This window comes from Lissotriton helveticus, chromosome 6 (genome assembly GCF_964261635.1).
Source record: "Lissotriton helveticus chromosome 6, aLisHel1.1, whole genome shotgun sequence".
NCBI lineage: Eukaryota > Metazoa > Chordata > Amphibia > Caudata > Salamandridae > Lissotriton > Lissotriton helveticus.
In genome coordinates, this window is record NC_136067.1 from 487,352,220 (window position 1) to 487,374,029 (window position 21,810).

Sequence of the window (21,810 nt, forward strand, 5' to 3'; positions counted from 1 at the left end):
AAATTAAATTTCCCCCCTGGAAGCGCCCCTTGCCCAAGGGGTAGCTTCCTTTTCACAAAATAAAACATCCCTGGTGTCTAGTGGGGGCATTCCTGGTGCACGATCGCAACGCTGTGCGCGATCGTGCACCAGGAATGCCCTGCATTGGGACATCAGGGGAGAGGAAACACTGTTTCCTCCCCGATGCCTCAAGGCACCTAGAAAAGGCCTCCCCGCCCCACAGGCGAGCCAAAACCTACTTGCTCGCGCTGGAAACAAATGGTTTCCAGCGCGTCCAGCGCTTCCTGATGATGGCGCGCGCTGTGCGCGCTGACATAATCAGGAAGCGTGTGGGGCCTCGGGATGGCAGCGGAAACTCTTCCGCTGCCATCCCTGTTGGTATGGGCACAATCGATGCCCTAGGAGGGGAGTGCCAGCGCTCCCCCCGTAGGCTGTGCTGACGACGGAACGGTTCCGTCATCAGCACAGCCCAACCGATGCTGATGACGGAACCGCTCCGTCATCAGCATCGAAGGGGTTAAGTAGCAACAAATCATGAGGCCATAGACCATAGCCCTGAGCTATAAGCATGCCAAAGGCTTGCTTCTCCTCCACACTCAATAGTTGTATCTTGCATCATCATGTATTACGGAATGTATCTCAGGGCTCAACTTGTGAAAACATTGTCACTTTCTGAAGTGGTTGATAAGTGTTGTGAGGTTCTGTCATAAAGACCATGTTGTTTTGTTTTCATCTGTTGACTATACCGCTGTGTGTATTTTAGAAATTCTCTGAGAAACTGGGGCTGTTGCTTCCTGTGGAGGCAAAAGAGAGCCAGCAGGGCATGTTGTGCACGATATTCCAAATGGTCTGGCGATGCCATCTGCTGGAAGCAAAGACACAAATTAGTTTGGAAGGTTTCAAGAGAAATATAGTAACAGGGAAGGACCCAATAACATCAGGAACACAAACTCCAAGCAGGGAAATTTGAATTTGAATTTTGAATTTAAAAACATTTATAAAGCGCTCATATACCAAGCGGTTTCTTGGCGCTAGAGGACAATGTGAACCTGAAGGGAAACTACGAGAAAGCTAGGCTGGGAAGGCTTGCAGGAAAAGGTGGGTCTTAAGAGCCTTTCGGAAATCAGGATAGAGCGGAATGGATCTGATGGTTAAGGGAAGGGAATTCCAAAAGATGGGGCCAAGGACAGCAAATTTCGCCCCGCCCATCCTCTTCCTAAAACGAGGAACTGATAACAGTGACTGGGAGGAGGAGCGAAGCTCCCTTAGCGGGATATAGCTGGAGATTGCGGAGTTTATGAAGGCTGGGGCCGTTCCGGCACGAGCCTGGAACGCCGTACAACCAAGTTTGAAGAGGGCCCGTTCCCTAATGGGCAACCAATGTAAGTTCTTCAATACAGGGGTAGCATGGTGGAACTTAGGGAGACCATAGATGAGGCGGGCCGCTTGGTTCTGAACCAGCTGTAGGCGTCGAAGGGCATAAGCTGGAGCGCCATTGTACAGGATGTTACCGTAGTCCAGCCTCGAGAGTACCATAGCAATCATAATGAGCTTAAGAGCAGAGGGGGAGAAGAATCTGGAGATTTTCCGGATAGTACGGAGGGTGAAGAAGCAGGAGGATACCACCGTGCTGACCTGGGAGTGCAAGGTGAGGTTTTGGTTTAACGTGATCCCGAGTGTTTTAACGGAACAAGAGGGAGAAGGAGGGGAACCAAATGAAGGGGGCCAAAACGTGGGGGTCCAGGGACTGGATGCACCACCCGTCAAAATCAGCTCTGTTTTATCTGGGTTAAGTTTGAGGTGGTTAAAATTCATTTGGAAGCCAGCTGAACAATGGCTCTGGAGTGCCTCTTCTGTCACCTCACCAATTTTGTGGCTGAATGGTGTGTTAAATGTAATAAAACCTTATTTGCAGCTATTTGACTTTCGAGAGACTTTTATTCTATTCTCCTAGATTTATAGATGCATGGCTAGCCAGAAGAGGTTCCCAGCGCTAATATCTAATATTAGTCATGTTGCAAGTTTTTCCTTTTTTGTGGGCTTCACCTGCTGGTAATCTTTAATTGTAACACCAGGATACTGCTATCCAGTGCTCAGTGTATGTGCTATGTTCCCTAAAACATTAATGTTGGCTTGGAACCTGATTGCCAAAGCTCTTACACGATATTGCAGGACCAGCACCATGGTGCCCATGAATTTTCTTGCAGACGCTCTGAAAAGCATCAACAATGCAGGAAAATGCCAGATTCTGATAAGGCCATGCTCCAAAGTGATTGTTGTCATTAATGTTCACTGAGCTGGGAAAATTGTTGTGAACCTCACTTACAGGCTAAACAAGTGTGGTGTAATTAGTCCACAGTTTTGATGTGCAACTGAAGGATCAGGAAAAGTGGCAGAAAAATCTGTTGCCATCTCCTGAGATTGCATACATTGCTCTCACAACGTCAGCTTGCATCATGAACGACGAAGAAGCTACCCGAAAACATACGGGAGGCAAAATCCTGGTATTCTTATTCTAGAATGTAAAAGCGCAGACTAACAAATTGGAACACAGAAAAAAATGGATTGGCACATGTAACTTTCCTATAAGGCCAGAGTATATGGTACAGAAATACACCCATGGCATGGAAAGTTAAACTTAACTTGTGCACCGCAGCACTCATTGTGTCATCCACTACTGGAGTAGGCTTGAACATGGGTTCAGGCCTACTCAGTGTAGCATGACAGCAACAGCCTGAACCCTGTTGCACATACCTGTCAAAATCCCCTCTTTAACTAGTAGGATTACCTGATTTTAAATAATACATGTTAGTTTAGCACACCTTGCTGCCAACAGGTTAGGGTGCATAATATTTAAGATTGGAATATGAGTGACATTAGAAGTGGCATGTTCCCTTAGGTGCAAAATGACATTCAATGGTCATGGTGTAGTTGGCACGTAGGAATAGTCAAAGTATGGAGTATACACTTTAATCTATACCTTTTGACCTGTACCAACAACAGCCTCCTTTTCAGGAGTTACTTTATATTTAATAAAAATCCAATGTAACAGTGAAGTCAGATTGTTATTAAACATCTTGGAAATGTAACTTTTAGAAAGTTCCCGTTACCCTGCCTGAAGTTGCTGGAGGCTAAATTGTATTAACTGTCCAGCAACAGTTGAGCCTAATACTTGGTCTAAATGAGGTGTGAAAGAGGTATAAAATTCCGCTCAAGCGCAACAACAAACATTAATCTAAATAGGCAGAGATGACTACTTACAGCTCTACAGTATTAGCAAGATGGGGGCTGTGCGTCTCCTTTTGACACCACAGTGTCAAAGTCTGCTTGACAGGTATGTTTGGCACACTTGAAATGCAAAGAACAGCATGTCTGGATAATTCTTGTGTATCCCCTGCCTGGACCCTGCCTCTGCCCTACCAAACGTCCGAGTTCTAGTTTGCTGCGGGTACAGAGACTGTCTCAAACTGGATTTTAGTGTTAGATGTGGGATGATTACCATAGTGCACTCTCCTACACACCCACAATCCTCAGAGCCCTAGTTTAATGTGACTGGAGACTTTTGCCATCTTGAAAATGCTCTGGCACATGCCATTTTTGTCCTGTTTAAGGTAAGGCAAGCAGAAACCTCTGTCAACTTGGGTAGTTTTGCTTCTTGGAACTTTTACCCCATTGGTTAGAGATTAACCAGGAGTCACCCACTAATTTGTTCCAGGATTAAATGTGGTATCTCCAGGAACCTTCTTCAGAAACTTTCTGGACCTGCCTGAATAAGCTTAGGAGGTTAAAATCTTTATCTCATCTAAGGGAAATGCTTGAAGAATGCTTGAAAGTAATTTCCTACTTGATTTAATGTTGAAATCAGATATTTGACAACTTAAATGGAAAAGAAACTTTGTAAAAAATTAATTTAAGGCTGCTTAAGCCAGACCTGGCTTTAAACCAATTCTTCCACGTATTACACCTTCAGAGCTAGAATACGCATTCTTGGTTGGAAGAGTTAATGTCTTTGGCTTAGGGGGAAAGTAGCCTGCCTCTGAGCCCAAGAAGAGCAAATGGATGTTAACCGCTGACCACTTAGCAGGGATTAGTTAGCTAGAGGTGGACAGGAACAGTTGGCAGAACAAAGGACAGCTTTAACACTACCTCTTCTGACTTGGAGATGATAAGGAGGGCTTCTTATTCATTCTTTAGACACTCCCCGACAGCCTGACTCATCACAGTAAGGGAGAGAACCAGGTTGCCTCTGTCAGATTTCGCGAGCTCATCTAAATAGGGGCACAAAATGAAGAAAGGCCTGCTTAGCTGATGCCTTTGCGACCCATTATGAGAACATATACGGAATTCTGCAAGCTTCACAAGCTTCGATGGCAGCGGATCTCCTCACCACTATAGAAGTAGCATGTATCTCCCAGCAGGATAGAGAGGCATTAGATGAAGACATATCTGTCAATGAGATCCAGAAGGCAATTCAGGATATTTGTGCTGGTAAAGCGGTGGGTCCTAACGAACTTCCTGTTGAACTTCTCAAACCTATGGCACTGAAGTTAGCGCCCCATTTGCTTAATTTATATAATGAAAGCTACGAAGCTAGACTTCTTCCGGCTGATATTCACGAGGCTACCATTGTGGTTATCCATACACCCGGTAAACCGGTGGAAGATTGCACATTGTACCGGCCCATATCCCTGATTACGGTGGTGGCCAAAATTCTGGCCACATTATTGGCTAATCGTTTGCTCCCTTATCTCAATGATTTGATTCATCCAGACCAGTCGAGATTCATGCCGGGTCGGAATACGGCGCGGAATCTGCGTCGGGTACACAGCGCACTGGGGCGTATAGACACTCTAGAGGAGGATGGGATTTTGTTCGTACTTGATGCCAAAATGGCATTTGACACTATTGCTTGGGAGAATCTGTTTGCTGTTCTGGCCCGCATGGGGTTTGGACCCAAGCTGATCGGGTGAATCAGATAACTGTATACACAACCCACGGCGCATGTCTCGGTGAACAATCGTCGCTCCATCTCTTTTCCCCTCTGTCATGGCACAAGGCAAGGATGCCCGCTGTTGCCGCTCCTTTTTTCCATGGTATTGGAGCCATTAGCAGTTTGGATTAGGGGAGACCCGGGCATCAGAGACATCAAGTGGACGAGAGAGCTTGAAGACTGTATATCGCTTTATGCTGATAATATTTTGCTTTATCTTCCTCACCAGTGCGCTCGTTACGTCGGGTATTACATATTTTTCATATCTTTGGCGCGCACTCAGGGTACCAGATAAACTGGTCCAAATCCCAGATGTACGCTCTCTGGGGGGACCCCCTACAAAATCCTCGAGGGTACGACATCCCAGTAGCGTCCCAGGGCTTTCGATATTTGGGCATTTTTATCATACCTGATGCATCACTATTTTTTTAACAAAATCTTTTGGGGCCTCTACAGCGGTTTAGATCAGATGTCACACACTGGAGGGCACTGCCCCATACTCTCCTTGGACGTGCGTCTCTATTCGAAATGCTCGCCTTGCCACGCTTTCTCTATGCCCTACAAAATGCGCATAATCCAGTTCCTAATTCTTATGTTTTGCAGATTTAAGCAGCAGTGCGGGAATTTCTGTGGGAGAAAAGACCGCCCCGAATCGCCATAAATAAACTCACTGTGGGATGGTAAGACTGGGCATAGGGTTGCCGGGTATGCGCCTCTACTATCAGGCTTCGCAATTAACAGCCATCAATAGATGGGTGTTTGGATCGCACGACGACCCCAGCTTTCGCACTGACACTGGCTAATGGGTAAGAGGATCTACAATAGGGCATTGTATACAAATTATCGTACGCTACGTCTGACTGGCCCCACGGCGCGTACAGTGGAAGTGTGGCATGGTGTCCAGCGAAGGCTGTGATGGCAGGGAGGCCTAATGAAGGCTACCCCCCTTTGGGAACCGGACATTTTATGCCGCCTCCGTACCTGTTCGGAGTTTGACAAATGGTACCTGATCGGGATTTCTGCGGTGGGGGTCATATGGGTGAGAGGTAAGCAAGCCACGTTTGCAGACCTACAAAAAAAGTACCAATTAACACCGTTCGAGGCTTTTCGATATCTTCAGATCAGCCATGCCATTGATTCGGCCCTTCCGAAGGATACCCCCTTCCGGATTCCTCACCGCTTGAGGACAAGCTATTGCTGGACCAAATGGACCGTAAGGCTATTTCCCTCACGTATAAGAAACTGGTCAACAACCGAACCAACCCAATGCTGAAACTACGGTCGAGCTGGGAGTCTGACTTGGGGGAGTTGGCCGATGAGGACTGGAGAGAGGCATTGGCCTCTCCCCGAGAGATGGCAATTCTGATGCGACTTCGACTGGTCCAGCTCAAGATTCTCCACTGGGTATACTTTGACGCCACATTGTTATTCAAGTTGGGTAGGAGGCCTGATCCACTCTGCCTCCGGCACTACAATCAGACTGGCACGTTCATGCACATCCTTTGTGACTGTCCCCACATACAACAATACTGGAAGGATGTCACCCGACAACAGGTCATGACTTGTGACAAACCTATACAACCATCTCCCACACTGTCGCCTAAATATTTGGGAAGCGACTGACCTCACACAGGCAGAGCAGTCGTGGGCCAAAATGGGATGGAGTACAGCAAAACGAAATATAGCTCAGAAATTGGGAGTGCACACTACACCGCACATACGTGACTGGGCAAAAGACATGGACTATGCCATGAATGCAGAAAAACTGTGTATAAAGGGAGAGGTTGCCCACGAAAATGGGATCATAAGTGGGGACGATGGAATAAATATAGGGGTGATATTTGCATATCTCCTACGGTGGAACTGAGGAGGGAAAGACCATCATTGTTGGGGGGAGAGGATGAGGCGTTGATGACGCCCGCGCCTGGCAGCCTATGATAGTACGTAACTGCAGGTGAACCAGTAGCGGGTTCTCTTGCTGTTTTGGCCCGAGCACATAGTTGTAAACCTCATAGTAAGTGTAAGGCCGCTAAACATTGTTGCCCTGTGTGGTCCTAATTATCTGAAGGCTGTGATGTAATGCTGAAAACTTGTGTAACTTTACCAAAGATGTCTGTATAATGTCTTTTAATGATGCAGTTCTTAATAAAAACTGTTATAAAAAAAAGAAATGCCTGCTTGATGGCAGCTAGGTTCTTTCATCTTGAAACAATAGCGCCTGCGTAATTATACTAATGCAAAAAAAGTGCTGTTAAGGGAGGTTGAGGGACTATGGGAAAATAGTTAGGATAGGGTGTAGACTTCCTCCCATCACTGGCTAGCACAGAGGTAAAACCAGGCACCTCACCCTCCACCTCCTCAGAACCTTCTGGGGAGATGGGAAGTCTCCATCAGAGGAGGGCCCTCCTGAGGGAAGAAGACTCCTGACTCCTACTGGAAGAAAAAGTGGACCCACTGAAGGACTTGGGGATTCCTGACTTCTGCTGCCTCCGACAGACTGGAACCGCTCTCTGGGGATCAAGTTGTTGGCCACCTGTTTGGCTGCGCCTGTTACATAAAAGTACACGGACTCCAGACTCTACGAAATGGAATTTGCTGGTGAGAGACATGGTGCCTAGAAGTCTGCCGGCAAGTGCTCCCAGCCTTGCCCTGCTGGAGGATTTGGACTTAAAAAAAAACTACGTCCATAGGTAAAGCTTTGAACTAAGGTGAGGTGGCAAATCCATCCTACCCACATAGCGACCTTTGCAGTTCTGAAATTCAGGTATCTTCTGCTTGGGTATTTTGGTGTTCTAATCAACGGATTCAGCAGAAGACAAATCCCACATATGACATATATTGGCCTTGAAGCTTCCACCTCTTCAAGATTTTGAATTCCATCTGAGAGACTAAGTCCCAAGATATGGGATGACCTGCTTGGTGTATCCGACCTCTGCTCCATGGTGGTCGGCCTAAAGTCGTGTATATGACCAAGTTAACGGCAAAGAGTAATTTTTAATTGGCACTTTTTGCCTAAAAACATCTTTAAATCATTTATCTAGTTCCCTTTAACCTATTTTAAAGATCCTGGTGTTTTTTTCTTCCTTTAATGATTCTCTATTTTTCTAAATTGGTTTGTGGAATTTAATGGTACTGTATTCTTTACTTTAAAATTGCGTATGACTTGAACTTTGCATGATAGTCTCCGGGGATGATTATTATTATTTAGATTGCAAAGCGCCTGGTTACTCCAACGGAGTGTCTCCGCGCTGGAACATCATTAGAACCCCAACAACTGCCCGAACTAACGCCCTTCCTGCGTGTATGACTATCAAGCAGTAGAGGTCAAAACATTACTTCCGTCCACCGAGAGGGTGTCGGAAGAGCCAGGTTTTAAATTTTTGGGGGAACAGAGACTCCGATATGCAGATCCTTAGATCCACAGGCAGGTCGTTCCATGCCGTAGCTGCCAGGAAGCCAAAGGATCTCCCTCCAGCTCGAACCTTCCGCACCCTGAGCACAATCACCCTAGCAGGGCCCAGCGATCTCAAGTCCCGTGCGGGCCGATATACCGTGAGAAGGGGGAGCAAGAATCACAGCCCCTTCTGATTAAGGATCCTATGACCAAAGCATAGGGCCTTAAAGGTAACTCTGACGTGCATTGGGAGCGAATGAAGTTTCTTCGGAGCTTCCCCACTGAGGCCCGCCTAGGTAAATTCAGAATCAGCCGAGCTGCAGCAGTTTGGACCTTCTGCAAGATGTTCAAATTTCTGGCGGTCACCCCTAGGTACAATATGTTACAGTAATCAAGGCGAGATGTAACAAGAGCCTGTACAATAGTTCTTTTGGCATCCAGGGGGAGTAGATCCATTATTTTACGTAGCATTTTAAGAAAGCCAAAGCAGGCTCCGGCCACAACGGTTATCTGCTCAGAGAAAGACTGGTTTTCATCGAACCATACTCAATTCTTAACCTTTGCTTTCGGGACCTGAGTAGGTCCCAGTTCCTCTGGCCACCATCGCTGTGACTAAAGAGAGGGCTGTTTTCCAATTACCATCACCTCTGTCTTCCCCGCATTCAGCTGGAGGCAACTGTATTTCATCCAGTCCGCAAGCAGACCTTAAAATCAGATGCCATTCCAGACTCCTTATGCTCCAGAGTAACAATCAGCTGAGTGTCATTGGCATATGACACCAGCTTTATCCCATGCCTCAATACAACATCTGCCAGGTGGCGCATATAGATATTAAACAGGGTGGGGCTAAGAGCCGAACCCTGCGGCACCCCCTGCGACAGAGGACATACTCTAAAAGGATGTTGTGGAACCTGGAAGGATCTGTTATGCAGGAAGTTTTTCACCCACTCCCATGTGCCACCATCGACCCCGGCCTCCCGCAGCCTCGACTGGAGAAGGCCGTGGGAGACCGTGTCGAACGCAGCACTCAGGTCTAGAAGGATCATAGCAGTTGTCCTTCCTTCATCGGCCGCGGTTCTCAGCACTTCCGCTGCCAGGAGAAGGGCCGACTCCGTGCTATGAAGTGGCCTAAAGCCAGACTGGGTATCGTGGAGAACGTTTTCCAAGAACATAGACAATTGGCCATTTAAATGTTTCTCCGCAATTTTTGCAACATAGGGGAGCAGAGAGATTGGTCTCAGATTTTCTTGGAGAGTGGGATCTAGAGACTGTTTCTTCAGCAGTGGAACCACCATAGCGTGTTTCCAGTTGCTAGGAACCTGCCCCGTGCTAAAGGACATGATCAGTAGTGAGAACCGGAGCAATAACTTACTTGCCCCGCTGCAAAATTTTTGGGGGAACCGGGTCCAACGGTGACCCTGATTTAACAACCTCCATCAACTTTAGTACCTCACTTTCAACAGGAGGAGGACAAATAAACATATCCTCGGTCCAGGGGGCCTCCACAACAGGAGCAGTAACAAAATTCCTGCTACTTTTCGGAAAGGTGGCATACATTTTATCGATTTTGCACATAAAATAATTTGCGACCTTATTGCAATGATCCATAGAACCAGGAAGTGCAGCAGTCACACGTTCCAAAGAGGACAGTTGTTGCACAACCTGGAAGATGTACTTTGTGGAATTTTTAGCTAACTCAATGTGCTCCGTATAAAATTCCCTCCGCATTCTCCTAATCTGAAGGTGGTAAAACTTCAAAGCGCCTAGGTAATTCTGCCTGTTTTCATCCAGGTAGCTCTTCCTCCACTGGCGTTCAAGGCGCTTACAACCCGTTTTCAATTGCGCCTATTCTTCTGAAAACCATTTTGCAGAAGCTGTCAGACGAGTGCCTACTGCTTGTGCAAAAGCTTCTGAGGGAGAGCAGAGATTCCCACAGAACTGTTTTTACCTAACCAGAGAGGGTTTGAGTTGATATTAGGACCTTCTCTCAAATTAATGACCCCATTCCTGACATGGGTCGAAACATTAGTGGAAATCAGAAGATAGTAAAAATAAGTAACACAGGAATAAACCAAGGGTGTTGGACATCATGCAACTGACTGATTTTGATGACACTTGCCAGTTCATACTGACTCTTTTCTGACAGGCCATCACTGATATGGCAGATTAGAATTTTGGTTCACAGATCCAGCAGGTGCATATATTTTCTTCTATTCCATGTACGCTCAAATGAAAATTACAACTTCAGGTTATAAAGATGAACATGGAATACTTTCTTCTGATATAGATGATCTATGCTAGAGTATATCACAAGTCCCCCGTGGTGGTAATAGGTATCTTTCTTTGTTAAGTCTGACTTCTGTCATGCCACTGCCAGAGAAAATGGCAGATTGCAGGAAACATCACCTCCCTTCAGAAGGTGAGCGCTCAGGTGTTCCTACAAGTTAACATAAAATCCTGAGGAAAGGTCATATCTATTTTGGTACTTCCAAAATTAAAGCAAAGGAGCTGCTGGAACGCTGGGAGTGAGTGAGTAGTCTGAAAGACTTTTTTTTTTTTTTTTTTGGGTTAAAGACTTTTATTAAGAGTTGCAAAGTAGTACACCGCTATTTAGCCAACAACCCGGAGGCAGGCAGCATTAATAGGCACAATTAGATCTCTCTTTGCGGGCACATGTCTGATATACTTGCTTACAGTCTTCAACATGTTGTATGTGATATATCTAAGGAAGAAAACAAAGAAACAAACCTTTGGAACTAAACCTAAAGCTTCTGTGTGTCGTAATGTCAATCTTGTCTACACACGGAGTACCTTGTCACCATCTCTTGGGCGGGTCCTTAAGTCCCCGGCCCAATAGCAAAGGGAGTAAGGGGGGGGGAGGGAGGGGCAGGGAGGGGCAATGACATGTCAGGCGTTCCGTCCCGGGCAGTTCACTCAGCCAATCAGTCTCAGGTGTGGGGCTAGCGTCCAGCTATCCTCTATCACAACATCCGCTGCATCAGCGTTATCAGTCACATCGCCACTTCATCCAGGCCCTCGCATTCCTGCTATTTAAAACCTCCATCCTTTCATTTCTACACACAGTCCACTCTCATTCATCCAGCATGGTGCCATCCAGCAGGCTCGCCAGGGGTAGCCATATATCAGCCGGTCTGGACCTCAGCGGGAGTAGTTCCCAGTATGTAGTCAGCTGATCCCGACAGTATAGTGCCGAGTTAATCCAACCCTGTACCCCAGGAGCGCCCTTTTGCTTCCAATGTAGTGCAATCTGTCTCTTCGCCAGTAGCAGCAACATAGCGATCAGTTTCCTTGAGGCACAGGGTATATCAGCTACCATTCCCAGAAGCGCCATCAGGGGATCCGGAGTCAACTGCTCTCCTAGGATTCGCCCCAACTTTGAGAACACCGCAGCCCAATATTGCTGTATAGGAGTGCATGTCCAAGTTAGGTGGAAGAAGTCCGCTTCCACGGCCCCACAACGCCAGCAGCGAGAGTCATCGATTAACCCAAGTTTAAATAGCTGAGCCGGTGTGCGGTACAGCCTATGTAGAAAATTAAAGTGGATTAACCTCAGTCTGTAATTGGGAGACAGGTTCTCCAACTGAGTGCAGCTGAACGCCCATTGTTTGTCCGTTATGCTGAGTCCCGTCTCAACCTCCCATTTTGCTCTTGAATCGGGACGTATCCATGGTGCCGTATCTTGCGTTACTCTGTAGATCCTAGTGATCAATTTATGTGGAGATTTGGTCGCTAATATGTTTTCCAACGCCGAGACCGTTGGCGGCACCATCGGGAACATCGGGTACCTGGCCCTACATGCCGCTCTGAGCTGATAATACAGGAGCAGCTCAGATGCTGTAGAGGGCTCTGAATCGCAGATGTTTCCCAGCTCTACGAAAGTGTCGTCTGGGTATAGATCACTAGCGACCTTAAGCCCGCACTTGCGTGCCCTTTCAGATATCGCCGCATCCAGCAAGGGACTCAGTAACGGATTACCACCAAGCGGCATTGATGGAGCATACAGTTCAGAAACGCCCACCCGTTTCGCTATGTTTTGCCAGGCCCATCGTGTTGTTTCAACTGTGTTCACATCTTCCGGCGAGCGTTTGTATTTTTGGTAGACTGTCGTGGCTAAGGGGATGGGTGCCGACACGTCCTTCTCGATCGCCACATGAGGCTGGTATGGAATCGGGTGCTGCCAATAATGCAGATATTGAGCCTGAGCACAGTATGCGTACAGCTCAAAGTCCGGAGCCGCCAGACCACCTTGTTTAAAGGGAAGAGTCAGTACCTTCCACTGGATTCTGGGCTGTTTGCCCGCCCATACTAAGTCCAAAACCGCGGAGCGTATGCGCTTAAAAAAAGACATGGTAAGTGGCAGCGGTATGTTGGCAAATAAATATAATAATTTCGGGAGTATAACCATTTTTGTTATGGCTATCCGGCCTATCATTGACAGTGGCAAAGTGACCCATTTTTTCACCTTCGTCTCGAGCCAGTCCACTGCCCGTCCGTAGTTTAATAGCCATAGTTCCTGTATCGAGCGGCTGATATGGATCCCCAGGTATTTCACCTCCTCTGACACCCAGGTTATGGGGAACTCAGTACTGCATTGTACCGTACCGTCCGTCAACGGCAGTATCGTAGATTTAGACCAGTTGATGGTAATGCCCGTCAAACCACCATACCGCACCAGTTCATGCATGAGGGGGTCCAGATTGTCGGCCGGGTTCCGTACAAAAATTGTCATGTCATCGGCATATAGGGACATCAATAGCCCCCTCGAAGTGAACCCAATACTACGCTGGGTATGGTGTTGTCGCAGTCTCGCCGCAAGGGGTTCTGTGGCGATGGCGAAGAACAGCGGCAATAGGGGGCAGCCTTGCCTGGTTCCCCTAGAAATACTTATCGTCCGTGAAATCTGTCCATTGACCTTCACTCGCGCCGTAGGGCCATTGTATAGGATGCAAATTTTCTGAATAAAAAGTCCACTAAAGCCCATTCTCGTGAACAGCGCTTGTAAAAATTTCCATTCGAGCGAATCAAACGCCTTGGTGGCGTCTAGCAAGGCAGCAGCCGCTTGGACCCTCGGATCCAAGTAGTGGAGCAGACCAAACAGTGTGCGCAGATTTTGCGAGGTCGATCTACCTGTCACGAATCCCGATTGATCCGACAGCGCTATTTGGGGCAGCATCGGTTTCAAACGTTCTGCCAGTAATTTAGTGTAGATCTTGGCATCCAGGTTTATCAGCGAGAGCGGCCTGTACGAATCAGGGCTCGTGGGGTCCTTGTCCGGTTTTAGAAGCGTGATTATCATGGCTTCGCGGAGCGACGGGGGGAGGATCCCCGTTTCGATCGCTTCCACATACAACTTATGTAACCTGGGGACAAGGATATCAGCGAATTCTTTATAGAAGGACGCTGTAAGACCATCCGGTCCCGGCGCTTTACCCGACGGCATACCAGCTATGACCGTCCGTATGTCGTCCTGCGTGATCGGCAGGTCCATGTATTCACGTGCCCCGTTGTTAAACCACGCCAGTGCAATTGTGTCCAGGTATTCCGTTATCACTTCATCCCCCGGTTGTAATTTAGAGGCATATAGGTCCTCATAATAGGCCGCCATAGCTTGTAATATATCATTTGGTGCCCTGATAGGCTCGCCAGTCGCATCCGTAAGTTCCAAAATGTATTCCGCACCCCTCGGCTTTCGAAGCAGCGCAGCCAGTGTCCTGCCCGGGCGGTCACCCTCCCCGTACCTCCGAGCCTGGGCGTATTTACCTAAGAACTTCACCTCTCTGTCTGCCTCTTCCTGATACTTAGTGAGTGTCGCCCTGAATGTCGCCTGGGTCTTGGCAGTAGGCAATCTGGTGAGCTCAACCTCCAGAGTCGCCAATTCCTTTTCTAGTGCATCTAGTGTGTTCCTGATGGACCGCAACACTCCCGTTTTTAGCGCCATGCAGTGTCCCCTTGTCACCGCCTTGCACGCCTCCCATAGTGTACCAGGCGATTCCACAGTCCCTTCATTGAATTCAAAAAATTCCTCCAACTTAAGTCTCAACTCTTCCCTGAATACCTGATCCAGGAGGGCCTGCGACGGAAATCGCCAGCTGAAGGGCTGTGCGTATTGTGCAGGTGTGGCCAATGTCACTACCACCGGAGCGTGGTCCGATAACGATCTCGGTAGATGTACCGCTGCCAGCACCGAGGCATGCAAGTCCCTGGACATCAACCAGTAGTCCAGTCGCGACCAGGCGGCCCTGTGTGCTGTAATGCAAGTGCCCTCTCGCGCCTGGGGGTGTAAATGCCGCCATGAATCCACCAGGGACGCCTCTAGGATAATGCCCCCCAGCGCCTCAGCCGCCTTCGGGTGATGTTCCCGGGCTGCGCCCTGTCGATCTATCGCGTCAGACAGCACTACATTGAAATCACCCGCCCATAGTATTGCTGCCTCACCAAACGTACGCATGTTGTCCCAGAGAGTTTCATAGAAGGCAGGGTTATCATCATTCGGGCCATAGACATTCACCAGCAATACCCGTATTCCACACAACACACCCAAAATCAAAACGTATCTGCCATCCGCATCCCTCAGCACTCGTTGTGTCACCCAGTGTAGGCCTCGACGGATCAAGATAGCCACCCCTCTGGCATAGTTAGAGTATGGGGCATGTACCACTTCCCCCCATCTAGAGTGTTTTAGTTGTGGGGCGTCCGTGGAACTCAGATGCGTTTCCTGGAGCATGCAAATATCCACCGTTTTCCGTGATAAGTAGGCATGGACCAATCTCGCCTTCCGCCTATCATTCATCCCCCTCACGTTACAAGACATGCATGCTATGGACAGTGATCCAGGCTTCCCACCCAAGGCAGTAGTTTCACCAGACGTCAAGCACTCTCTATCGGCCATAGTGCCATTAAAATGTGAAAGTGAAATCGGCTCGGCAGAGCACTCGACACAATATCGTCATAGTACCAAGGCTCGCAGTCTATCTTGATCTTATCGGTGACTATCAAACAGAACATCTCCAGTGACACATTATACACATAGCTTTTCCGAAGTAACAGTGCAAAGCAAACATACCCAATCCCCATCCCTCCCGCCCCACCCGCTCCAACCCCCCAATCAGGTCGTGCAGTCATCCCCCCCAGTACCAACCCAACATAACCAAATATCAACAACAATATATGGTCGAACCATAGTTTGGGATACATCCCTCGGGGTATGCAGGTGTCTGCCTACTAACCCTGTACTTTTGACAGGGCGATCGAGTGCGACTCTGCCTCCGTACGCTACAGGGCCTATTTCGCCCCAGGGCCAGCGGAGCAACGAGCAGCTATTGATAAAGAACTGGACCAGTCAATAGTAATGACAGCAATGCCCCGCAGAGGTGTTTAGCGCCCCACCACCCACAGTGGCATGATGACTTTGTCCCACTCTAACACAGGGGACCCAGCAGCGCTTTATTACAGAAAACATGACACTATTCAACATCACTTAGCTGGTCAGCGTCCCCATGCTTGTCGGACTCGGTCTGCCCCCTCTGATCCATGGCAAGTTGTTTGGCAAATTTCAGCGCCGCTTTGGCGTCCGTGAAGAAGGTGGGTTTACCCCGCCCCTGTACCCTCAGCTTCGCCGGGTAGATCAAGGAGTACTTTGTGCCCGTCTGTTGGAACACCTTCTTTGCGGGCAAAAATTCCCGCCGGGCAGATTGAACCTGGAGCGTGAAGTCAGGGTACATAGCACTCCGGTTCCCCTTGTATTGCAAATCTGCCACGTTGCGCGCCAGCCGTAGTATTGTGTCCCTGTCCCTATAGTTTAGGATGCGTGCAAGGATTGTCCGTGGTGGAGTTCCCGGCTTGGGCACTGGTCCTAGCGTGCGGTGCGCCCTTTCCACCAGGAACATCGGGGACAGTTCCGCTCCAAATAGATCTTTCGCATCTGTTCAACGTATCGCTCCATATTCGCAATGTCCGTCGATTCCGCCACGCCCGTGATTCGTACGTTGTTTCTTCTGGACCTAGCTTCCAAATCCTCATTCTTCATTTGGATCAGGGAGAGTACTTTGTCCATTCCTCGCAGCTTCTTGTCAAGGTCCGATTGGCACTCCTCCGTTTCCGTCACACGCGTTTCTAGCACCCCGACTACTCCTTCCTGCTTGTCCATTCTTCTAGTCATACTGTCCATCCTGGCAGCCAGGGCGTCCATCTTCCCATCGATGCCTTGCAGACTCGACTTGAGGTCTTGGAACATGGTCTTGATGTCGTCCGCTGGCAATACTGGTCGGGCATCTCCCAATAGCTCCTGATCCGGCGTCTCATTGCACGTGGGCTTCTTGGTCGATTTCTCAAAGGCGATTTTGGGCTGCCGCGTGTCTGGCTTGCCCATGGCTTCGACCAGTTCCGACGGGTATCCAACCACTGTCCAGGAAGGCCGTGTAACCAATTCTGGCAAGTTAAGTGGCGGCAGTCACAGGGTTTGAAAATTACTTGACTATTTTCTGTGCCAGGCGTCCGTAACTTGGTCCTGTGTGGGGGTCAGGCTCCTACGCCAGTAAGTAGGCGCACCGCAATGTCACCCCCCGGCACTGCGTTGTTCTATCTCAGTGCTTCCAGGGCAGTATGTCCACACAAGTTGGCACCCCCCACACGCAAAGAACAGGAGAGTAGTGCAGCGAGACGCCACCAGCTGTTTCAGCTGTGATAGGACAAAATGGCGGTCGTCGGCAAGTACTAGTAGGCCCAAACAATGTCCACTGATGCATTACCCAGAGTGCCAGACTCTGTAGGGGCCTCTCACCACACAGCAGGTCAGCCGCTTACAATCCTCTCACCGGGTGGCACTCTGTCTCTCCGGCGGTGTCTTGGCGCCCCCACCGCGTCCTCTGCTATGCCTGCGCGTCGTCAAGCCCGCGCAGCGCGGCCTCCCACAGATATGTGCACGGGCGTCTGTATCCTCACCTATGGAGCGGGTGTGCGCGGTGACATCTCGTGTACCCGACAGCGCTCACAGCAGTCAGGCTTGGCCAGCCAGTCTCCGACCCAGGCGGCTCCCGCAGGATGGACCGAGCCGGGCACCCCCGCACTTCCGGTCGGCTCGCATCCACGCAAGCTCCCGGCGTCACACGCCGCTTCAGGCCCCACAGCGCTGGCAGATCGGAAAGGCGGTTCCGCCGCGGACTGGGTCTCAGGATCGTCGGACTTTCACTCGGTAGGGCGGGGAAGCCTCGCAAGCACACAGGGCACAACACCCGAGCACCAGAGGCAGTTACGAGCGGATTGTTGGCGGATTAATTAACTCGATCGGCGGAGCTCTCCACTCAGGCAGCCATTCCGCTCGGCAGCCAAGCCACGCCCTAGTCTGAAAGACTTTAACAACATCTATAAACCTAGCAACGTCGTTTAACTCATAGTGGGAGATAATACTTAAAAGGGCATGGCTGTCTTAGGCAGTTGTATGGATCATATGGTTCCCATAAAATACCTCCTGAATACACTGTAAAATTATACAGCTGTAAAACGAGTTATACAGAGTCCCCATAATAACTCTTTTAGGAGTAACACTTAAGCTTAACTACCTGGTTTGAGTATGGTGTGAATGCTTTATTGGAAGCACTTTCTGACTACTGACACAAATTCAGTTGATATAAGTATAAGTTAAAATTTATTTTGATATAACTGTATGTAAGCCACAATTTAGTGGTGATGGAATAAGAGGTGCTCATTTCTTGCTTTCTTTTGATCTTGCATTGGTAGAATGGGGTTTATTTCCTTCAAAGGGGAGTAATTCATTTTTTAGGTCGCGGGACCTTCTGGTCCGGAGAATTAATGTTTCTTAGTAGGGCTGAAGAACCCGCCTCCCTGCCTTGTCTCTCCTCCATTGGCTGGCTTCCTAAACGGAGGCCAGCCATTGGAGGAGAGAGCCGTCCCTCCAAAGAAGCTCCGTCTTTTTCGGATTTGGGAGCGTAAGTTTTGATGTTATTTAGACAGTGACGTTGTCTGTCACTCAAAACAGCAAAACACGCCCCCGAATCCGAAAAAGTTCGGAAGCTTGAGGCCGCCATTTTGTTTTCACCCGCAGTGAAGGTGAGCCGTTCCTCGCTGTCCTCTTGCCTACTTTCCCCTGATTGCACTCGTGTTTTTCTTGTTTCACTTGTCCTGTCAATACTTCTTTTCCCTCTTCTGTCCCTGTTCCTTTTACTTTGCCGATCTGTACATTTAAATGATATGATGATGCTTCTAATAAGATTTCATGATGAGGAAGGTTTCTTCATAATTTTGCAGCACTCTAGGATATCACTAATGTGGTTAACTATTACTTACTACCTTCTATTTAGGGGTTTTTAACTCTGGGACTAATGGCAATTTGCATGCATTGTCATACATTTTATTTTATATGAAGATGAACTGAAGTACTCCTTTTGGAGTGGAATTTAATGTTATTTGGCTTACCGGAATAAATTATTGTGACCATACTGGCTATTGGACCCGCCACTTGGATCGCTATTGGAACGATAGCCAGCACAGATGGCAAGGTGTTTCAAAATTTTTCTGACTATAACAGATTACTTGGAGGAATCCCCATGACTATGTGTCTCCGATATCGTCATTAGTATTCGTGTAGGTTAGTTTAATTGATTTCATCTGGACGATGAGTTGTTGGTTTAAATTAATTATATAATGAAGGAACGGATTTCGAGTTCTTACTTTGATTTACGGTAATAAATACGTTATGGTGATCTATCTGTATGGTATCACCGTATGGATTGCGATCTGAACTAACTCCACTTTAAGATGGCTGCTCGTTTGAGCCTACTGTTGACGGGAACAGAATAGCAGCAACGCTCGCGTGGTCACGTGAATCGTCACACGCTCAGCTCCCCCTTCTTTCCTTTAAACATGGCGGGACCCATCACCTGTCGCTCTCGCCGGACTTTGGTGAATGTTGCGGCTGCGCCATATCACAGGTACGATACCAATGCCGTCTAGGCTGCGAGTGTTCTTTGTCTTTCTGGGGGCTTCACACAACCGGAGAGCGGGCGTAACAACTCTGGTTTCCTCTACCTATAGGTGCCGCGCTATTCATTCATCCTTATCATGGAAGACACGCCTGGTGGATTTCAGGTATGATGGTGACGCAGAATACTTACCGGCTGCAGCTCGCTTCCCCCCTCTTGAAGGCAGAGCCGCAGCCCGACGCCTGCGCCCTTTCATGCACCCTATGCAGCCTGTTTCATTCTGCTTTGGGGGATAAGTGGTCTTTTGCTTATAGCCCGGCGATTGTGCGTCTTCATAGGGTATAAGGCTGCCTGCTAATCGATTAAGTATTGGAAATAGTCAACGGCAGGCCGTTTGTGTCTCTGTCTGTGTGTGTGTGCGTGTGGCTGTGTGCGTGTGGCTGTGTGCGTGTGGCTGGCTGTGTGTGGCTAGCTGTGTGTGGTTGGCTGTGTGTGTGTAGCTGGCTGTGTGTAGCTGGCTGTGTGTAGCTGGCTGTGTGTAGCTGGCTGTGTGTGGCTGGCTGTGTGTGGCTGGCTGTGTGTGGCTGGCTGTGTGTGGCTGGCTGGCTGTGTGTGGCTGGCTGGCTGTGTATGGCTGGCTGGCTGGCTGTGTATGGCTGGCTGGCTGGCTGTGTATGGCTGTGTATCTGGCTGGCTGTGTGTCTGGCTGGCTGTGTGTCTGGCTGGCTGGCTGTGTGTGTGGCTGGCTGGCTGTGTGTGTGGCTGGCTGGCTGTGTGTGTGGCTGGCTGTGTGTGTGGCTGGCTGGCTGTGTGTGTGGCTGGCTGGCTGGCTGTGTGTGTGGCTGGCTGGCTGTGTGTGTGGCTGGCTGTGTGTGTGTGTGTGGCTGGCTGGCTGTGTGTGTGGCTGGCTGGCTGTGTGTGTGGCTGGCTGGCTGTGTGTGTGGGTGGCTGGCTGGCTGTGTGGCTGGCTGGCTGGCTGTGTGGCTGGCTGGCTGGCTGTGTGGCTGGCTGTGGCTGGCTGGCTGGCTGTGTGTTTGTGGCTGGCTGGCTGGCTGTGTGTGGCTGGCTGTGTGTGTGTGTGGCTGGCTGTGTGTGTGTGTGGCTGGCTGGCTGAGTGTGTGTGTGGGTGGCTGGCTGGCTGGCTGAGTGTGTGTGGCTGGCTGGCTGGCTGAGTGTGTGTGTGGCTGGCTGAGTGTGTGTGTGGCTGGCTGAGTGTGTGTGTGGCTGGCTGGCTGAGTGTGTGTGTGTGGCTGGCTGGCTGTGTGTGTGGCTGGCTGTGTGTGTCTGGCTGTGTGTGTGGCTGGCTGTGTGTGTGGCTGGCTGTGTGTGTGGCTGGCTGTGTGTGTGTGGCTGGCTGTGTGTGGCTGGCTGTGTGTGTGTGTGGCTGGCTGTGTGTGTGTGGCTGGCTGTGTGTGTGTGGCTGGCTGTGTGTGGCTGGCTGTGTGTGGGGCTGGCTGTGTGTGTGGCTGGCTGTGTGTGTGGCTGGCTGTGTGTGTGGCTGGCTGTGTGTGTGTGTGGCTGGCTGTGTGTGTGGCTGGCTGTGTGTGTGGCTGGCTGTGTGTGGGGCTGGCTGTGTGTGGGGCTGGCTGTGTGTGGGGCTAACTGTGTCTGTGGCTGGCTGGCTGTGTGTAGGGCTTGCTGTGTGTGTGGCTTTCTGTGTGTGTGGCTTTGTGTCCGCGAACACTCTCATCTACTCTCTAATGCTCACCTATTGCCATTGTAAATCACAATACCATTTATTTATGTTTTTAAAAAAAAAAGAAGAAAAAAAAGGTCATGAGCAATGCCAATAGCTCTAGCTTTAATATTGCCGAGACCATTTCATTGTTAATGCTTGGTTTTTTTTTGGGTGGTGAAGTGCATGTAGAGGGGTTAAATGGGGGGAAGAGCAGCATCGAAATGAGAAAGAAAGGAAAAGAGATGGGAAAGCTAGTTCTGCGTCAAACTGTTAATGCATTAAGAAATGTTGGAAACCTTGGGTTTCCGAACCTCTTTTGATGCAGAGATACAGGCGTGCTTAAAGCTGCATATGTGATTCTGGCATCTGGTATATATACTTCTTTTGAAAATTGGATCCTGCTGCTTCTTGTTAGCCAGGACTGGAAACTCAATAAGCAGCTTGGAGAAAGCTAGAACGTTTTTCCTTTATACAAAGAGAATAGAGTAAAAATAAATCAGGCACTGTACCTTCACATCTAGCAATGTACCTTCACACGTATATAACAGAATTGCAAGAACATGTACATTAAAAAAAATATGCCTTTATTTGACTATAGTGGCAAAGCAATAAAATATTCAATAAACATTCATTAGACTAAAAAAACTAGTTCCAATCAGTACTTACATTTATAGAGCAAGAGTAGTCTGCTAAAACCCACTTTATAGAAAACCTAGATTAATGGCCTAATTTAGATGTTGGTGGACGGGTTACTCCATTAGAACAGTGACAGACATCCCCTCTGCCGAAA

At 48.9% G+C, this 21,810-nt stretch overlaps 1 protein-coding gene and 1 pseudogene across 1 annotated transcript in view; both read left to right on the forward strand.

Annotated features, from left to right (window-relative positions):
- The window catches only part of AGPAT5 (1-acylglycerol-3-phosphate O-acyltransferase 5), a 520,893-nt gene that overhangs the window by 212,388 nt on the left and 286,695 nt on the right, over window positions 1-21,810 (forward strand). The gene's annotated exons all lie outside the window — the stretch shown is intronic.
- On the forward strand, window positions 2,183-2,519 carry LOC144761414 (small ribosomal subunit protein uS8 pseudogene; annotated as a pseudogene).